Below are 17398 nucleotides of genomic sequence, written 5' to 3' on the forward strand. Positions count from 1 at the left end.
TCCCTTTATAGATTCCTGCTCCTTTCTGCGCAAATTAGCACCTAACTTAGTGACATCTGCAAACTTTATATATAACTATCTATTTCTTCATCCAATCAGTTGGTAATACAGAACTTGAATATTGCTGAAAAGAGAGACATGTTGCTGAAGCTTGTCATCTTACGCTCATCAGGACAAATGCAAGAATGCCAAATTTCAAACGCTCACAACAATTTATACTGCAGGAGAAAAGGGGTGCTGATTGGTTGGCAAATCAACTCTGATTGGCTGAGGTGTTGCCATGGAGAAAGTAATGGGGAACTACAGGCTGCTATGCTCCCAGGTAATTCAGAAAAGATGCAAGGCTTGAATGTCATTGCCAGAGATCATGAAATGATGAAAAGCTGAGGCCACAGTAGAGATCCCTGGGGAACCTCACTTGTCATATCCCACCAATCAAAATGTTCCCTTTATACCAGATGCAGGTTTTCCACGAGATAGCAGCTCCCTCCCCCTCAATGGCACATTTTTTTCTGTAGTCTTCCAATGGACAGCTTCTGATTCAGCCAGCAGGATCATTAATCCATGATGTACATTGGACCCAATGGCATTTAATGGCCTACTGCCTGATTTATTCTGTTTCTTTAAACCCCATAAAGGTACTTAAAAGAATTGAAAGCAATTCAGGCAGTCTCCAGGTGATCAGGATATCTTTCATGGCTATACAGCCAATGGAGTACTTTTAAAGTATAGTACCACTTCAATGTAAGGAATGCAGCTGCCAGTTTGCATTCAGCAAGGTCCCACAAATACCAATGAAATAAATGTTCAATTAATCTGCTTTAGTGGCAAGCCACTCAGTTCAAGGGCAATTAGGGATGGGCAACAAATGCCAACCTTGCCAGTGACAGCCACTCCCCATGAAAGAATTTTTTTAATTGTTTTGTTTGACATAAGAGCCTGAGTGGCAATTTAGCTATCACATCACTGCCTCAGGAAGGATATGGCTTCATGGTATCATTTGGGCCAGAAAATGGCAGATGGAATTTAATGCAGAAAAGTGTGAGGTGTTGCATTTTGGAAGGACAAACCAAGGTAGGACATACACAGTAAATGGTAGGGCACTGAGGAGTGCGGAGGAACAAAGGGATCTGGGAGTTCAGATACATAATTCCCTGAAAGTGGCGTCAGAGGTAGACAGGGTTGTAAAGAAAGCTTTTGGCATACTGGCCTTCATAAATCAAAGTATTGAGTATAGGAGTTGGGATGTTGTGGTGAGGTTGTATAAGACATTGGTGAGGCCAACTTTGGAGTATTGTGTGCAGTTCTGGCCGCCTAACTACAGGAAGGATATCAGTAAGATTGAAAGAGTGCAGAGAAGATTTACTAGGATGTTGCCGGGTCTTCAGGAGTTGAGTTACAGGGAAAGATTAAACAGGTTAGAACTTTATTCCTTGGAGTGTAGAAGAATAAGGGGAGATTGATAGAAGTTTACAAAATTATGAGAGGTATAGACAGAGTAAATGCGAGTAGGCTCTTTCCACTTAGATTAGGAGAGATAAACACGAGAGGACATGGCTTTAGGGTGAAAGGGGAAAGGTGTAGGGGGAATATTAGGGGGAACTTCTTCACTCAGAGAGTGGTGAGAGTGTGGAACGAGCTGCCATCTGACATGGTAAATGCGGGCTCACTCTTAAGTTTTAAGAATAAATTGGATAGATACATGGATGGGAGAGGTCTGGAGGGTTATGGACTGGGTGCAGGTCAATGGGACTAGCGGAATAATATTTTGGCACAGACTAGAAGGGCCAATGGCCTGTTTTTCTGTGCTGTAGTGTTCTATGGTTCTATGGTTTTAGCAATAAGTTTTGACATTATTTTGAACTCTCACATTTTCCAATTTTTGAAGGATGTGGGTTTTTTTTTCAGATAGCTCTCTGCTAAAGGTTCAATGTCTGCATGCGATGCAGTGAGTTCCATTATGAGTTACATTTCCCCATTCTCCACTGCATCTGAGGAGTCTCAGCCAGTTTATCAGAGATCTTTCTGTGAAGGCTCCCAAAGCTTAAACGGAATCTGCTTACTTCATACTAAAGTGTTGCAATAAGGTAAAATACTTGTAAAGCATTCAATTTTCCCTTCTGATCATCAAGAGCTGGGTGAAACCCTTAATGGGAGATTTAAGTCACACAAATGTGTTGAGGTTGTGGCTGAGGTATTAAATTCGCACCTTGTTTAGAAAGTTCACTGCAGATTCTGCTTCTGTAAAAAATGTCACCAAGGCCTCAGAAAACTTGCCAATTGCATTTCACATGTGGAATAAACTTAATTAGTGCTTAGAATTACTACATACTAATGCTAGCTTATCATAGCTTGCCAGCTGGACCGAATTATAAGGAGCAAAAACCTTCTTTAAGTATATAAATAGTGAAAAGATAGTGAGAGGACAGATGAGGACGGTTAGTGACCAAACCTGGGATTTATGCATTGGGATAGAGGTTGTGGCTGAAGTACTAAATAAGTACTTTGCGTCTGTCTTTACCAAGGCGGAAGCAAAAGTCATAGCAAAAGCGGAAGGCAGCTGAAATACTGAACGAGATTTTTTGAAATAGATAAAAAGGAGGTATTAGAAAGGCTGGCTGTACTTTAAAGTTGAAAAACCACCAGTATCAGGTGGGTTGCATTCGAAGATGCTGAGGACAGTAAGGGTGGAAATTGCAGAGGCACTGTCCACAATCGTCCAATCCTCCTTTGATACAGAGGTGATGCCTGAGAACTAGAGAATTGCAAATGTTAATCCTTTGTTCAAAGAAAGGAGTGCGGATAAACCCAGTGTTACAGACAAGAGGGGGTTGAATTTAAAACAGCCCTGTTTTCTCCTTTCCCTACCCATCCATAAACAGAGAGGTTTTATTTTATTTTTGACTTCCCCCTTTATACATGGTGGCGTATTTTCCCCAGCCCCTCAGTTTTGGAGTGATCCAATCCTCTATTAATAACCCCACATCAAACTCAATATAGGGTAAAATCAGAGGGTTAGCTTATTTTACACACACTCAAAACAAGGGGAGGGGTTGGGTGTCGCTACGTAACCCCAGTACACTTACACAATAAAAGAGGGTTGAGGGAAAGAAAGCGGTACAGGGAATGACCACATACAAAATAAGGATTATTGTTTCACATGAGCCCAGAGTCCAGAATCGAAAGTCCAATGGTGTATTCCTTCAGAGAGCTTAACAGGCTGAAACTGATGTGCGGTGATCCACTTTCCCACTAGCGCTGACTTCCACGATGGGAGAAACACGTAGAGATGAATCAGTCTTGCAGTAGGCTCTGGCGCTGAAGTTCAGTAGAAAACAGTGTAGATGAGGGCCAGGCAATTTAAACCTGGACGGAGCTCTGTTTCTGCTGCTGCTTTGTTGTTGAAAGATGACAGACTGCCTGGATTCAGCTCCATAAGGCAATAATACAGGTTCTAGCGACTTGTTGGTGGGGGAAGGGGGGGGGTCATGTGACATAGCTCCTATTTCTTCCCCTTGGTTTGGACAAAGGATGTATATTCCTGGTCTGGACACCACAGAGGGCACAGATAGGCTGGTGGAATGGGCGGGCACATGGCAGATGAAATTCAATACAGAGAAGTGTGAAATGCTAAATTTTTGTAGGAAGAATAAGGAGAGACAATAGCAAAGAAAAAGGATACAATTCCAAAGGAGGTGCAGGAACAGAGAGGACTGGGGGGGTAGTATATGTGCACAAATTGTTGAAGGTGGCAGGACCAATTGAGAAAGTGATTAAAAAGACGTATTGGATCCTGGGATTTATAAATAGGGGCATGAGGCCGGATGATTGTGGAGTCGGGAAGACTCCACAGACCTATAAAAATGGCGAACAGGGCCCAGATGTCAAAATTCCACTCCCATTTTTAACAGATCCAGTTTTTGCCACTGGGGGAAGGGGGTGGGGCATGACTCACACAGCAGGGAAACCTGACTTCAGTAGGGTCATTTGAACTCAGTGCTGGGTTCAAACAGAACTTATTTTGGCTCTTACATAGGCCTTAGCCCAGAGTGTGGAAGTCACGAGCTGATGGAGTAGATGCAGACACTCTTGAAGGGTTGATAAGGTCTGTATAATTGCTACAATCTGAAGTATTTTAAATCCCCTGCTCTATAAACTTAAAAAAACTGGCTGCAGCTGTCAGTGAGAATTAATAAGACCCTCTGCTGAACTGATTTACAGGCGTTGGTGTTCGGAGTTCATAGTTTGATTGACAGCTTAAAGCATCTATTAAAGGATTAGCTGTCTTTGATGTAGGACCTGAATATAAAGTTTATTTTATTTGCTTTAATAACCGATTAATCATGTGAGAAGACCTAAAGGTTTTGAATCGATTTTATGAATGGGAGCTTTTTTTCCCTTATCAAGTGTGGAGGAGTGAGCATTGCATTAGATTGTTAGGGGGGTTTTCTTCATCTCCACATGGCTTCTGAGGTCTACCCATGTTGGATACTGGTTGAGTGACTATGGAGTTGGCAGAGTGAGTAGGAGGGAGCAGGGGGTGGTGGGCGGGGTGGGGTTTGCTGGAGTAAATGAGTTGGCATGGAGTTTGTGAGGGGTTATGAGGAGGTGAAGGGGTGTTAGGAGTGAGAGATAGAGGGCCTAACAGCTTCTAAAGCAACTGGACAAAGTTCCAGGGTACAAAGGCAGACCAAAGGTCAGCACTTTCCCACCTAGGATCTGCTTCCGGGGTTGGCAGGTCCAACTCCATCCTGCACCCATTCCTGCTGCTGCCACAAAAAGACATGGCTGGGGTTGGCACAGGAGGTCAGCAACAGAAATGTGGTTCCACCCTCCAGGATTCAGTGCAGGAACAAGTTTAATGACCTAGCCAAGTTCGCATTGCTAGAGAAGAAGAATTCCCTCCAAATCCTCAACCCCAAGACATCACTGAAACTCAGCACAACCTGTGATCATGCTGCATCCACTCTCGTAGTTCATCTTTGCTTGCTTCCATCTCCCAATTCTACCTTTGCATTGGTCCTTTAATTACAGGAGTTGAGGTCACGTCATGCAGATGTCCAGGTCAAATCTTCTCTCAATGTTCTATTTTGTAAGGTGAGCAGCCTCAAATTCTCCAATCTGTCCACATAGTTCTGCATCCCTGGAACCATTCTCATGTATCTTTTCAGCACCCTCTCTAAAGCCTTCACAGCCTTCCTGAAGTATGGTGCCCAGAACTGGACATAATCCTCCAGTTGAGACTGAACCAGTGTTTTATAAAGGGTCATCAGAGCTTCCTTGCTTTTGCACTCTATGGGTCAGATTTTTGCTGCCCAGGTGAGTAGTGGACCTGCCTATTAAAAGTGCCCTGAATCACATGATTTTCTTCCTGGGGGTTATGAAAGGTGAGTATAGTTGCACATCACCCTACATCCTGCTGGGTACATCCCCACCCCAACTCACTCTGACTTCTCAAGCATACTCCATGCCATCACTCCCCACACCCACTTATGATCCATACTCACCCATTCTTCTCTTTCAATGTACTCACAGCCTCTACCTTCTTGCCACTCCCCACATTCCTTGACTCCTTGAGGGATCTGTTCATCTTGGCCTTAAATGTACTCAAGGATGGAGCATCCACAACCCTCTGGAGTAGAGAATTCTAACAATTCACAACCTGAGCAAAGAATTTACTCCTCATCTCAATCCTAAATGATCATCTCCTTATCCTGAGACTGTGCCCCCACCTTCTAGATTCCCCAACCAGGGAGAAACAACTTTTCTCATCTACCCTATCAGGCCCCTTCAGAATCTTGTATGCTTCAATGAGAACACCTCTCATACTTCTAAACTCCAGAGAGTATAGGTCCCATTTAGTGAGCCATTTATCATGTAACAACCCTCTCCTCCCAGGAACCAATCTGGTGAACTTGCACTGTACTGCCTCCCATGCAAGTATATCCTTTCTTAAAAATGGAGACCAAAAATGTGCACAGCATTCTAGGTGAGGTCTCACCAAAGATCCGTATCTAACAATGACAGAATGAGTCAGTTCTGAATCATAAAACCGTGCTAAACTCTTGGCTAAATGTCAAATAGCCCTTGGCACAATAGGGTTATATCCGCATCAGGAATGTAATTTTAGGCTGAAATCCTGAAGTCTGTCAACTTGGCAATTTACAATGTTCAAAATGTGAGATACAGGATATTTGATTTATGGCACGGCTCCAAATTTCTCGGACTTTGTTCTAGATCTATGGCTGGAAGTCTATGGAAATTCAGGGCCAGAAGCTACTGCTTTTGTGAATTGATAGGGAGAGCCGTTTGTTAGGCTCAACCCTCCTGACTGGTAGCATTTGGCTATTAAACCAGAATTGAGCATATGAAAGATGCTAAATAAATGAAATTTCTTTATTATCTTCTTTCTTCAATATTCCAGGGAAGCATGTTCTAGAAATTAATGCGCCCCCAATATCGTAACAGTGACATTGATGTGTTCCTTTCAGGCACTTAGGAGTATTTTCATTCACCCATTACATAATGTCAGGTATACCTGCAGCTTGAATTCAACTTGTGGCTCAATGGTGGCACTATCAACTCCGAGTCAGAAGGTTATGGGTTCAAATCTGCCTCCAGAGACTTAAGCACACAATTCAGGCTAACACCCCAGTGCAGTATCAAGAGAGTGCTGCACTGTCAGGAATGCAGACCGTCTTTTCGATGAGATTTCAAACCCCTAGGGGCAGAATCTTGCCCTCGGATGGCGTACGGGCCCCACCGGCTCGGTAGCGGGCGGGCAGCTGCCCCTCGCCACTGAAACGGGGCCCGCCACCATTTTAAGTGGGCAGGCCAATTAAGACCCGCCCAGCAGCATCCCTGGAGGGAAACACATAGCGCTTCCCATGCGGGGGGGGGAGGGATTCCCCATCTGTCAAAGTGCACTCTTTCATGCATGCGCGCGAAAGAGCGCACTTCTCCCTGAGGCAAAGTCCTGTCTCAGGGAGAATACTGACAGTGGAGAAAACTTTAAAAATAGAAACATTAAAAAATTAACATGTCCCCCTTATGTGACAATGTCACACGAGATGGGACATGTTAATAAGAAACACATAAACTTTATTAATTTTTTACAAAACGGACATGAAACTTTATCCTGCCAGTGGATGAAGTTTCATGAATAATCTGGAGCCCGCTGGGGCTCTTGGCCTGCCCGCCAGCCTTAAAGTTGGCCGGGCAGGTCTTTAATTACTTTAATTACCCTGTCAATGGCCTCAATTGGCCATTGACAGGTCGGCGGGCGGACAGCTGATTTCACTGTTCACCCGCCTTCCTAAAAATTTAAATGGACCGGGATGACGTCAGGGGTTCCTCCCGACGTCATCCCGTGTCATTTTCCCCTTGGCGACCGGGCCCCGCCCCCAAATCGCCAAGGGGAAAATCCTGGCCCAGTGGATGTAAAAGAAACAATCTAGTGAAATTTTGCTGTGCTGCTTCCAATGTGGTAAAATATTCCTTGGCACTATTTCACAGAAGCGCAGGGGAGTTAGCCATGATAAATCATAGTCCACGAATGACCAAAGGCATCTCTCTCTGTTAGAGGGAGACAATTAGTTATGTAGCTTGAGGGACACTACTGTACATCAAGCATGGGGCAAGACAAGGAGACAGACCTCCAGTGTCCTGACTAATATTTATCCCTCAACCAACAGCAGTAAAACAGATTATCTGCTCATTATCACATTGCTGTTTATGAGAGCTTATTTGTACAAATTAGCTGCCACGTTTCCCACTTTACGACAGTGACGATGCTTCAAGAAGTACCTCATTGTCTGTAACGCATTTTGGAAAGTTCTGAGGTCGTGAAAGGCTGTAGAAATCAAAGTCTTACTTTAAGCTTTTATATAACTACTTGTGTTCAGGGCTCTTATGAGTTCTCTACTTTTTGGGGAATGTGGCAGCTTTTTTCCAGCATTTAACTAATTTATTGAATAGACATGTTGTACATATTGGCAACATGCGATGAATGAAAATTAATGACAGCATCATCATGAATTTTATATGCAGCTCCTAAGTCTCCATTGCATACAGCTATAACTTGAAGCCGACAAAATCCAAAGATTGGATACACCTGGGTTAAAAGGCATACTTGAGATTCAGAAGCTCTGGAAAAATGCCAAAGAAATGCATTACAAATGTCTAGTGCTTGTACAATTGACAATGCACTGACAGTGAACAAACATGAAAAATAGATCTTACATTATCGCGGTGCATAACTGCTCACACTGGCCCTCAAAGGATTTTGAAACAAGTTTGCATTATGTAGGTCAACAGAAGTGAACTTGTTCCTTCGACGAGACACTCTCCACACAATGCCACCAGAACCAGTGAGAAAATGACCTTCTCTGTCTTCTGCCAAGTCTACAAAATGAAAATTGTCTGTTCCTCTTGTTCAACTCTACAATGGTATTGAGGTCAGTGCCTTAAAGTAATTATAATGCAATTGAGGTTAGTTATTGAGTAAACAAAATTGCATCAAAGTGCCAGCAGAATTCAGAGGATGCTTGCAATGAAACAATTCACATTCAGTTGTGGCTTTCAAAAGGGAATTGGATAAGTACCTGGAGCACGGTTAGGGGAAAGGGCCGGGGAGTGGGGCAAAGAGCCAGAATGGATTCAATGGGCCAAAATGGCCTTTCTCTGTGCTGCAACTATTCTATGATATGCTCAATTTTTTTCATCCTCCTTCTTATTTATTTTTTTTTTCTGTTTGGGAGTATCTGATCATTTTGCAGCATACATTATACTGCAATAGAATCTCTTTGCCAGAGGTAATCCAAGCTTTTCAAGAGCTGTCAAGGAAAACTACTTTCTTGTCAAACACATTGCTCTCAGACTATTCTAAGATAGGAGCGTTCCCGATTAAATATGCAAAAACCGAATCTTGTTAAAATGCTCTACAACAACTTGCATTCACATAGCACCTTTAACATAGGAAAACATCCCAAGGCACATTTCACGTAATAATTAAGACTGAGGCAAAAGGAAACATTAAGATATGTGACCAAAAGCTTGTTCAAATAGGTAGGTTTTAAGGAGCGTCTTAAAGAATGAAAGAGAGTTAAAAATGAAAAGCGATTTTAGGGGGGAAATTTCAGATCTTAGGGCCTAATCAGTTGACGCATGGTCACCAATGGTGTAGTGAAGGAAATGGGGCAGAACACGAGGCTGGAGATGCAGGAACAGAGTGTTACTGGGAAACCAGGACAACAAACAATAACAACAACTTGAATTTTTATAGCACCTTCAACATAGTAAAAACTCCCAAAGGCTCTTCACAGGGGTGAATCAACAAATTTTGACACAAGCCACAAACAATATTAGGATAGATGACTGAAAACTTGATAAAAGAGGTAGGTGTTAAGAAATGTATTAATGGATGAGAGGGATAGAGAGGCAGAGAGGTTAGGAAGGAAATTCCAGAACTTTGGGCCTAGATAGTTGAAATCTAGATGAAACCTAACCTGCACCAGTTGGTAGAACTCCAAGAAAGAAAAAAAGACCCTAGCATTTATAAAACATCTTTCATGACGCTTTGCAGCCAATTAAGTACTTTTGGTACATAGTCACTCTTGAAATGCTTTATGACGAAGAAATATAATAAATCCAGCATTTAACATAATAAAGCCAGGAAACCCTCTGGACATTCTGCCCCAGTGTTTAAAGCATAAACATAAAGGTGTTGTGCACTATGAACCCAAGGGAGTTGTCACAATTACTGCTGCAGCTCCCTTGGTATCAACACCATTTGAAAAGACGTACACATGCTTCCCAAAGAGCAGCTGTCACAAGGCAGGTCCCAGGAAGAGAATCAAGGGTGGAATATGGACATAGCTAATGATCTCTTCAGAAAAAAGGGATAATTCAGAACATTGACGTATCATTAAATAAAAACAGAAAATGCTGAAAATACTCAGCAGGTCAGGGAGCATCTGTGGAGAGAAAAACACGGTTAAAGCTCCAGATTGATAACATTGATTGTCTTGCTGATTTATTTGGCAAGAGACCAAATGCTCTTTTTTCCCATATTTAAATACAATGTCAAGGATTATTTTCTTTTAATTTTATAGTGAAGAATCCTAACCACAATCCAAATAAATTTTGATTAACTCGATGTATGAGCACATTTGTGCTGCACTCCAGAAATTCTTTATTCTCTGTAGAGGTGAATAAGTCATCCTAACATTGTGATGAGCGCTAAATACAGCAAATTCTTTCTTCTTTTAGATCGATAGTCACGAGGGAGTAGTATGGAACAGAGAACTGGGGAGGCCACCAGTTAAACGGAGATTGCCTCACTATAGCAGCCTAGGCCACGAGAGCTGGAAACTCCAGGGCCCAAAGATAGGGTCATGGCTAGGGAAGGGAGGCCCTGCAACCCTCTGATTGGGCCGGCAGCATCAGGAGGTCAGCCGCCATCCTTAATTGGACAGCAGGCCCATAGATGGCCAATTAAAATGCCGACTACGATGTGGTAACTGGGTGTATTGCCCCTCCCTCCTGTCAATCACAGGTCATGTGATGTGCTGCAGGAGTTCTGACCAGTGAGCTCTTAGCGCGGGCTATCTGGGGCCCGAAGCTTTTCGTCGAGAGTCCTGGTCGAGCGTGCAAACACTGCAAATGTCTCCGTAATAGAGTTTAACTGTTTCTTAATGAAACCAGTCAGCTCGTTGAGTCATTTGGCACCGAGGGTAAAATCAACTTCGGCTCTGCACCTCGCCCCATTACTGTGAGTAAATTGAATTTAAAAACACTACTCACCAACCACACCGCTGTTTGGAATAATCGATCCATATGAAGTGACTATGGAAGATTGGAGCCAGTATGTTGATCGCCTTGGGTTTTATTTTGTAGCAAACAAAATAAATGCCCCAAAAAAAGTGCAAAGTGATTCTCTTAGGCATATGTGGCAGTAAGGCGTATAACTTGATTCATAATCTCACTGCCCCAAACGTACCCAACTCCATGTCATAAAGCGAATGAGTGGACCCAGTGAAAACACGCTTCCAGCCAAAGCCATTCTTGATAATGCAGCGCTTTAAATTTAGTTCAAGAGTTTGGGCCCTGGGAGAGTCCATCGCAACCTATGTAGCGAACCTCCAACAGTTAACAGAATACTGCAACTTCAGAGATGTTTTAAACTATATGCTGCAGGACCAGTTAGTATGTGGAGTCAAGGATGATGTATATAGTGCTGATTGATTGCCGAGGTCGATATCGACTTTAAGCGCACCCTAGAAATCTCCTTCACCATGGAAAGTGCTGGGAGAGACTTTGCAGGCATGGATAACACATGGATAATGGCGCTGTACTTCATGTTGGGTGGGAACCTGCTGTCGAGTGTGGCCCAAAAGCCAGGCCTGCAGAATCAAAGCGCGATTCAATGGCCACTGTGAGAAACATTAAAAAGCCCAACCGAAACGCTTCATCATCAGTTTCAAAATGAAATTGTTACAGATGTGGAGGTGATCACAGAGCTGATACCTGTAAATTCAAAGAGGCAGAATGCCCTTACTGTGATAAGAAGGGTCAGGTGGTTAGGCAATGCTGGACAAAGTTGAGCAGTCTGCAAAAGAGCAAACAAACATGGTGGAGATAATGAATGTAGCAAAGACTGAAGCTGCTGCTCCTGACATTGACTCCTCATATAATGTCACTGCTGTGAAGACCGAGGCCAAGATTTTCCGGCCCATCGCGGGCGGGACCCACCGTGGATGAGGCAGTGCCCCAGCCAGAAGTCCATTGACTTGTGGCGGGACCGGACGATCCCGGCGGTGGGCGGGTGCGGAAAATCCCACCCACAGCCTATTACGGTGACAGTACAAGCGAATGAGAAGCCACTGACAATGGAGGTGGATACTGGTGCCTCAACTACGGTGGTAGGAGAGCACACTTTCAGGTACCTTAATGAAAGAAGACAGCCAATAAACTAAACTGCTAAATTAAGAACTTACACAGGAGAATCTATTCAAGTAAAGGGCATCGCCACTGTCCCAGTCTCTTACAACTGATAGACAGCCCAACTGCCTGTTAAACTAGTGAAAGGAGAGGGACTCAGTCTTTTAGGTCAGGATTGGCTACAGAAGATCAAACTGGACTGGTCTGAGATATTTCACCTAAAATCAGATGGAATTCCAGAACTTCTAAGGGAATACAACATGGATTCTCAGCATAAATTAAGGAAGTTAAAAGGCATGCAGGCCAAGATACCTGTTGATCCTCAGGCGACCCCACGTTTCTTTAAGGCCAGGCCTGTGCCTTATACATTGAAAGAAAAGGTGGATGCAGAGCTGTGCCGGTTAGAAAAGCTGGGTATCGTCCAACATGTCCAATTCTTGGACTGGGCCACACCCAAAGTTCCAGTGGTTAAGTCTGACCACACCATACGCATCTTTGGGGACTATAAATTGACACTAAGTAAGGCAGCAAAACTAGACATTCCAAGGATAGACGACTTAGATGCCAAGCTGGCTGGAGGCAAATCCTATACAAAATTAGATATGAGCCATGCCCACCAACAATTAGAGCTGGATAGCACACTGAGAGAATACGTGACTATTAACACACACAAGGCTCTCTATCAGTACACTCACCTACCCTTTGGAGTATCATCTGCATGCACTATCTTCCAGATAACAATGCAGAGTCTTTTGCAAGGGCTCCCACAAGCGGTAGCATATTTGGATGATGTTTTCATCACTGAGCCATCCAAGGCTGAACACATGGCCAACCTGGAGGAGGTGCTAAGAAGGTTCATGGAAGCCAGCGCACGGTTAAAGAAGGAAAAATGCACGTTTCAAGCACCAGAAGTTACTCACCTGGGTCACAGGGTGGACGCCATGGGTTTGCATCCGGTAAAAGAGAAAGTTCAGGCACTAAAAGATGCACCATCACCATCCAATGTAACCAAACTCAAGTCCTTCCTGGATATGATCAACCACTATAACCACTTCTTACCTAACTTGTCAACTGTGTTGGCACCATTACACTTGTTAAAAAAAGAACCACCATTGGTCATGGGGTTCACAACAGGAAGAAGCCTTTGCGAAAGCAAAGAAATTGTTGCATTCGTCATGTTTATTGGTACATTACGACGCATCGAAAGAGCTGGTAGTAATATGTGATACCTCTCCTTATGGTGTAGGAGCCGTGTTATCACATAAAATGGAAAATGGATCAGAAAGGCCCATTGGTTATGTCTCGAGCACCCTTTCCCAAGCCGAGAAGGGCTATTCTCAAGTAGAAAAAGAAGATTATCAGTAGTATTCGGTGTAAAAAAAATTCCACCAGTACCTACACGGACAACATTTTGCCATTGTGTAGGACCATAAACCATTAATGGGATTATTCAGCGAGGGCAGGGCCATTCCCCCAGTGGCAAACACTGGGCTCTGACAATATGGGCAGAACTTTTCGCTTGGCGTGCAGGCGCGCTCCCAACCCGATCAAGTGCGAAATAACATGTGATGACATCGGCCGAGCGTGCCAACATCAACGTGCAGTTGCACGATAGTTCAATAGGCAGGCGCGTGCCAGAGCCGGCAGTGCACCCACCGACAATTAAAAGGCCTGTTAAGGCCATTAAGTTATCAATTAAATAAAATATTTCACTGCCCGGGCAGGCGAAAAGGCCAAGTGGCCTTTGCTTTTTTTGGAAACCTCATCCATGGGCAGAATGAGGTCTCCAAAAGCAAATAAAAACTTTAATTTTTTATAAATAACATGTCCTTGAGTTCACATGACTGGACACGTTTTATTACATTTTAATATAATTTTTATATCTCTTCATCTCCCTGATGCAGCTCTGTGCTTCAGGGAGAGTATTCAGCACCCACTCGTGCGCATACGCGAAGCCCGCGCTCAGCTGGCTTGCGCTCCTCCCCCCTTCCGCACAGGCAGTGCTCAGTGCTTAATTGGCCCGCCAACGTGAAGTCGCGGTGCGGTGCCAATCACGAAGGGTGGTCGGCTTCCTGACCGCCCCCGCCAAGCCCGTCCGCCAAGGGCAAAATTCTGCCCTATCTATGTATGAGTATATCTTTACATACTGCCCTGGCTTACACATTGCAAATGCAGATGCACTCAGTAGTCTCCCATTACCAGAAAGTATTGTAAATACTTCCGTTCCACAAGAATTCGTGCTATTATTGAGTTCTTAGATTCTTCACCTGTGTGCGCGCAACAAATTAGAAATTGGATGAACAGAGATCCAGTACTGTCGCAAGTCACAGACTTTTGCATGGATGGCCAAACTCGCCTGTATCTGAAGAATTGAGTCCATTCCATGTCAGAAACACAGAGTTAAGTTGTCAAGATGGAATTTTGTTGTTGGGTCAAGAGTTGTCGTCCCATCACAAGGTAGAGAACCACTCTTCACAGAGTTTCACAGTGCGCATCCAGCCATATCGAAGATGAAAATGCTTGCGCGAAGCTATGTCTGGTGACCAGGCATCGACAGTGACATTGAAAGCATGGTCATGCACTATGTCCATTGTCAGCAACAACAGAAGTTGCTTGTTTCAGCTCCCCTGCATCCATGGGAGTAGCCTGTTCAACCCTGGGTTAGTCTACATATCGATTGCGTAGGACCATTCTTGGGTACCATGTTCTTGTTAATTAGAGATGCACATTCAAAATGGATGGATGTATACCAAGTCAAATCGCCAATGTCGAACGTAGCTATAGCGAGGCTACATCACCGTTTCAGCATACATGGTCTACCTGGAGTTGTCATTTCTGATAATAGTATAGCCTTTACAAGCACAGAGTTTCAGAAATTCATGCATCTGAATGGAATCCGCCATATTAAAACAGTCCCTTGGCATCCTTCATCGAATGGTTTAGCCAAAGAGTGGTACAAATTTTTAAGTCTGACATGAAAAAATTATCGGAAGGCACTCTGGAATCTCGGCTTTCCCGGTTTCTCTTCAGTTATCATATAACACCACATTCAACTACGGTTCAACACCGTCACAGTTATTAATGAAACGCTGTCTGCGTACACATTTACACTTGGTATTTCCGAATTTAGAGGAGAAGGTAGAGGGGAAGCAGAGTAATCAGAAATTTAACCATCACAGACACAGTAAGGCTCGCACAGTGTAAGTGACATGGTATACATGCAAAATTTTGGCAGTGGACCCTGTTGGGCTCTGGGAGGCATTGTTTCAGAGACTTTCCAAGTACAAGTGGGGAGTAGAATCGTGTGTAAGAGCATAGATCATATCTGTGCCAGAGAGACTTTCCAACAATTAATTGATCAACCTGTGATTAACGTCGACTGTTGACTTCTAAGATGTGTGATCGACCTAGTACAGACGTTCCAGATGTTTCAGAGGAATTGCCAAATCCTGATGTGTTCCGATGATATGTCTCATTGGGGAGCTCCAGGTCCTGTCAATCCTGTTGAGGAACCTCCAGTTGTAGAGCTAGGCCGCTCTAGCCGTATAAGAAGAGCATCTCAGAGACTTGATTTATAATCACCTGAAACTGTCTATATGTTTGTTGGATTGTTCAAATGTGTGTTGCAATGAGTAATTGTAAAAAACTAAAGGGGGAGGAAATGTGGCAACTAGATGTATTGTCCCTCCCTCCTGTCAATCACAGGTCATGTGGTGTACCACGGGTGCTCCAGCCAGTGAGCTCTTAGCATGGACAATCTGGGGGAGGGGGCGGAGCTTTTTGACGAGAGCCCTGGTTGAGCGTACAAGCACTGCAAATATCTCCGTAATAAAGTTTAACTATTTCTTAACGAAATATGTCAGCTCTGTCAAGTCATCACGTATGGTAAAACTTCAGAGTTGATCCCGCTGCTGGCAAGTCCGGGCTCAGGACTCACTCTTCACTCCAAGACCAGGGTCCATGATAAAACTCTGGCTATTGCATCCAGTTCTGGGCATCACACTTTAAGAAGGAGGTGAAGATAGCAAATATTCATGAGAATTGTTCCAGAGATGAGGGACTTCAGTTATGTGGATAAATTTGAAAAGCTGGGGTTGTTCTCCTTGGAGAAGAGGAGGTTGAGAGAATTTTTGATGGAGGTATTCAAAATCATGAGGGGCCTGGACAGAGCAGATAAGGAGAATCTGTTCCAATTGGCATAAGGGTTAAGAAGCAGAGGGTACCAATTTGAGGTAAATGACAAAAGAACCAGAGGCAACATGAGGAAAATCTTTTTTTTTTTTTACGCACAGTAAGTGGTTAGGATCTGGAATGCACTGCCTGATAGTGCGGCGGAGGCAGGGTCGAACAGGGCTTTTAAAATTGGCTAACTATCTGAAGAATAAAAATTTGTAGGTCTACAAGGGAGCTCTCTCTTCTCTTATTTCTTTTTTCACCTCCCCTATGAACTTTCGATATTCAGCCTGATTCTCATTTGTCTTATGTCTGGAGTGAAAAGATTTGCGGGGCTACAGGTAATTGGCAGGGGAGTGGGATTAGCTTAGTTGCTCATTTAGAGAGCCTGCACAGGGACAATTGGCAAAATGTCTCCTTCTGTACTCTAACCATTCTATGATTCTACAATTCTTGTTGCAGTCAAGTGGGCCTGCTTACTTTGAAGGGTTCTTCTGATACTTAATCAAAGATATAGAGACTGGCAGCAACTTGGAAGTCAACTGTTGGTTCCTTTCCTTACATGCAGGTGCTGCTGTTGGAGTCCTCACTGTGGAATCTCAGAGGCAGAAGTTGATTCTGGTCCACTTTTAGGTCTGTAGCTCTCAGTGCACCTTAACTGGGCCTGGAATTAATCCACAGACTGATTTTCTCAATTCAGGTGAATTTCTGGGGCCTGACCCTCCACAGGCAGCTCACCTCCTTGAACAGAGGTGAGTAACGGACTGCCTACAAGTTGGAGGGAGCAGATCACAAGTACTGTTGTGTCGTGTCCCTCTTCTCCCTGGCCACTGGCGATGATTAATATCACATTTTTGAAAATGTATACATGCTTACATTTCATTGGTGTTTGCAGGGATCTGAAGAAACTTAAGCAGAGCAGATTCTACTGATTGCTGACCAATCTCAACAAAATGATTTAAAATAGACACAAGGCCTGTCATTCATAATTAAGAGGCCTGTTTAGGCTGTCTTGACTCCTGCAAAAATGCCTTTATCAATAGGATGATGCATATCCAGGTGCAGTTTGGTTGATCACCGCTGTGCTCCAAAATTGATCTCCTTTGCTTTCATTTTCCACGAAGAAGGAAAGGCATAACAATGTCCGACTTCAACCCCTCTGCGGCCATTGTATTGCTGCCAGGATTCTGAATTCCTCTATGATCTTCCCAAGGAATTTAAAGCTGGTCTGTAGAGCTCCCCCAAATCCACCTCTCGTTCTCGAATAAGCACCTAAGGGAAAAAA

The sequence above is a fragment of the Cetorhinus maximus genome, chromosome 12 (genome assembly GCF_964194155.1).
Source record: "Cetorhinus maximus chromosome 12, sCetMax3.hap1.1, whole genome shotgun sequence".
Classification (NCBI taxonomy): Eukaryota; Metazoa; Chordata; class Chondrichthyes; order Lamniformes; family Cetorhinidae; genus Cetorhinus; species Cetorhinus maximus.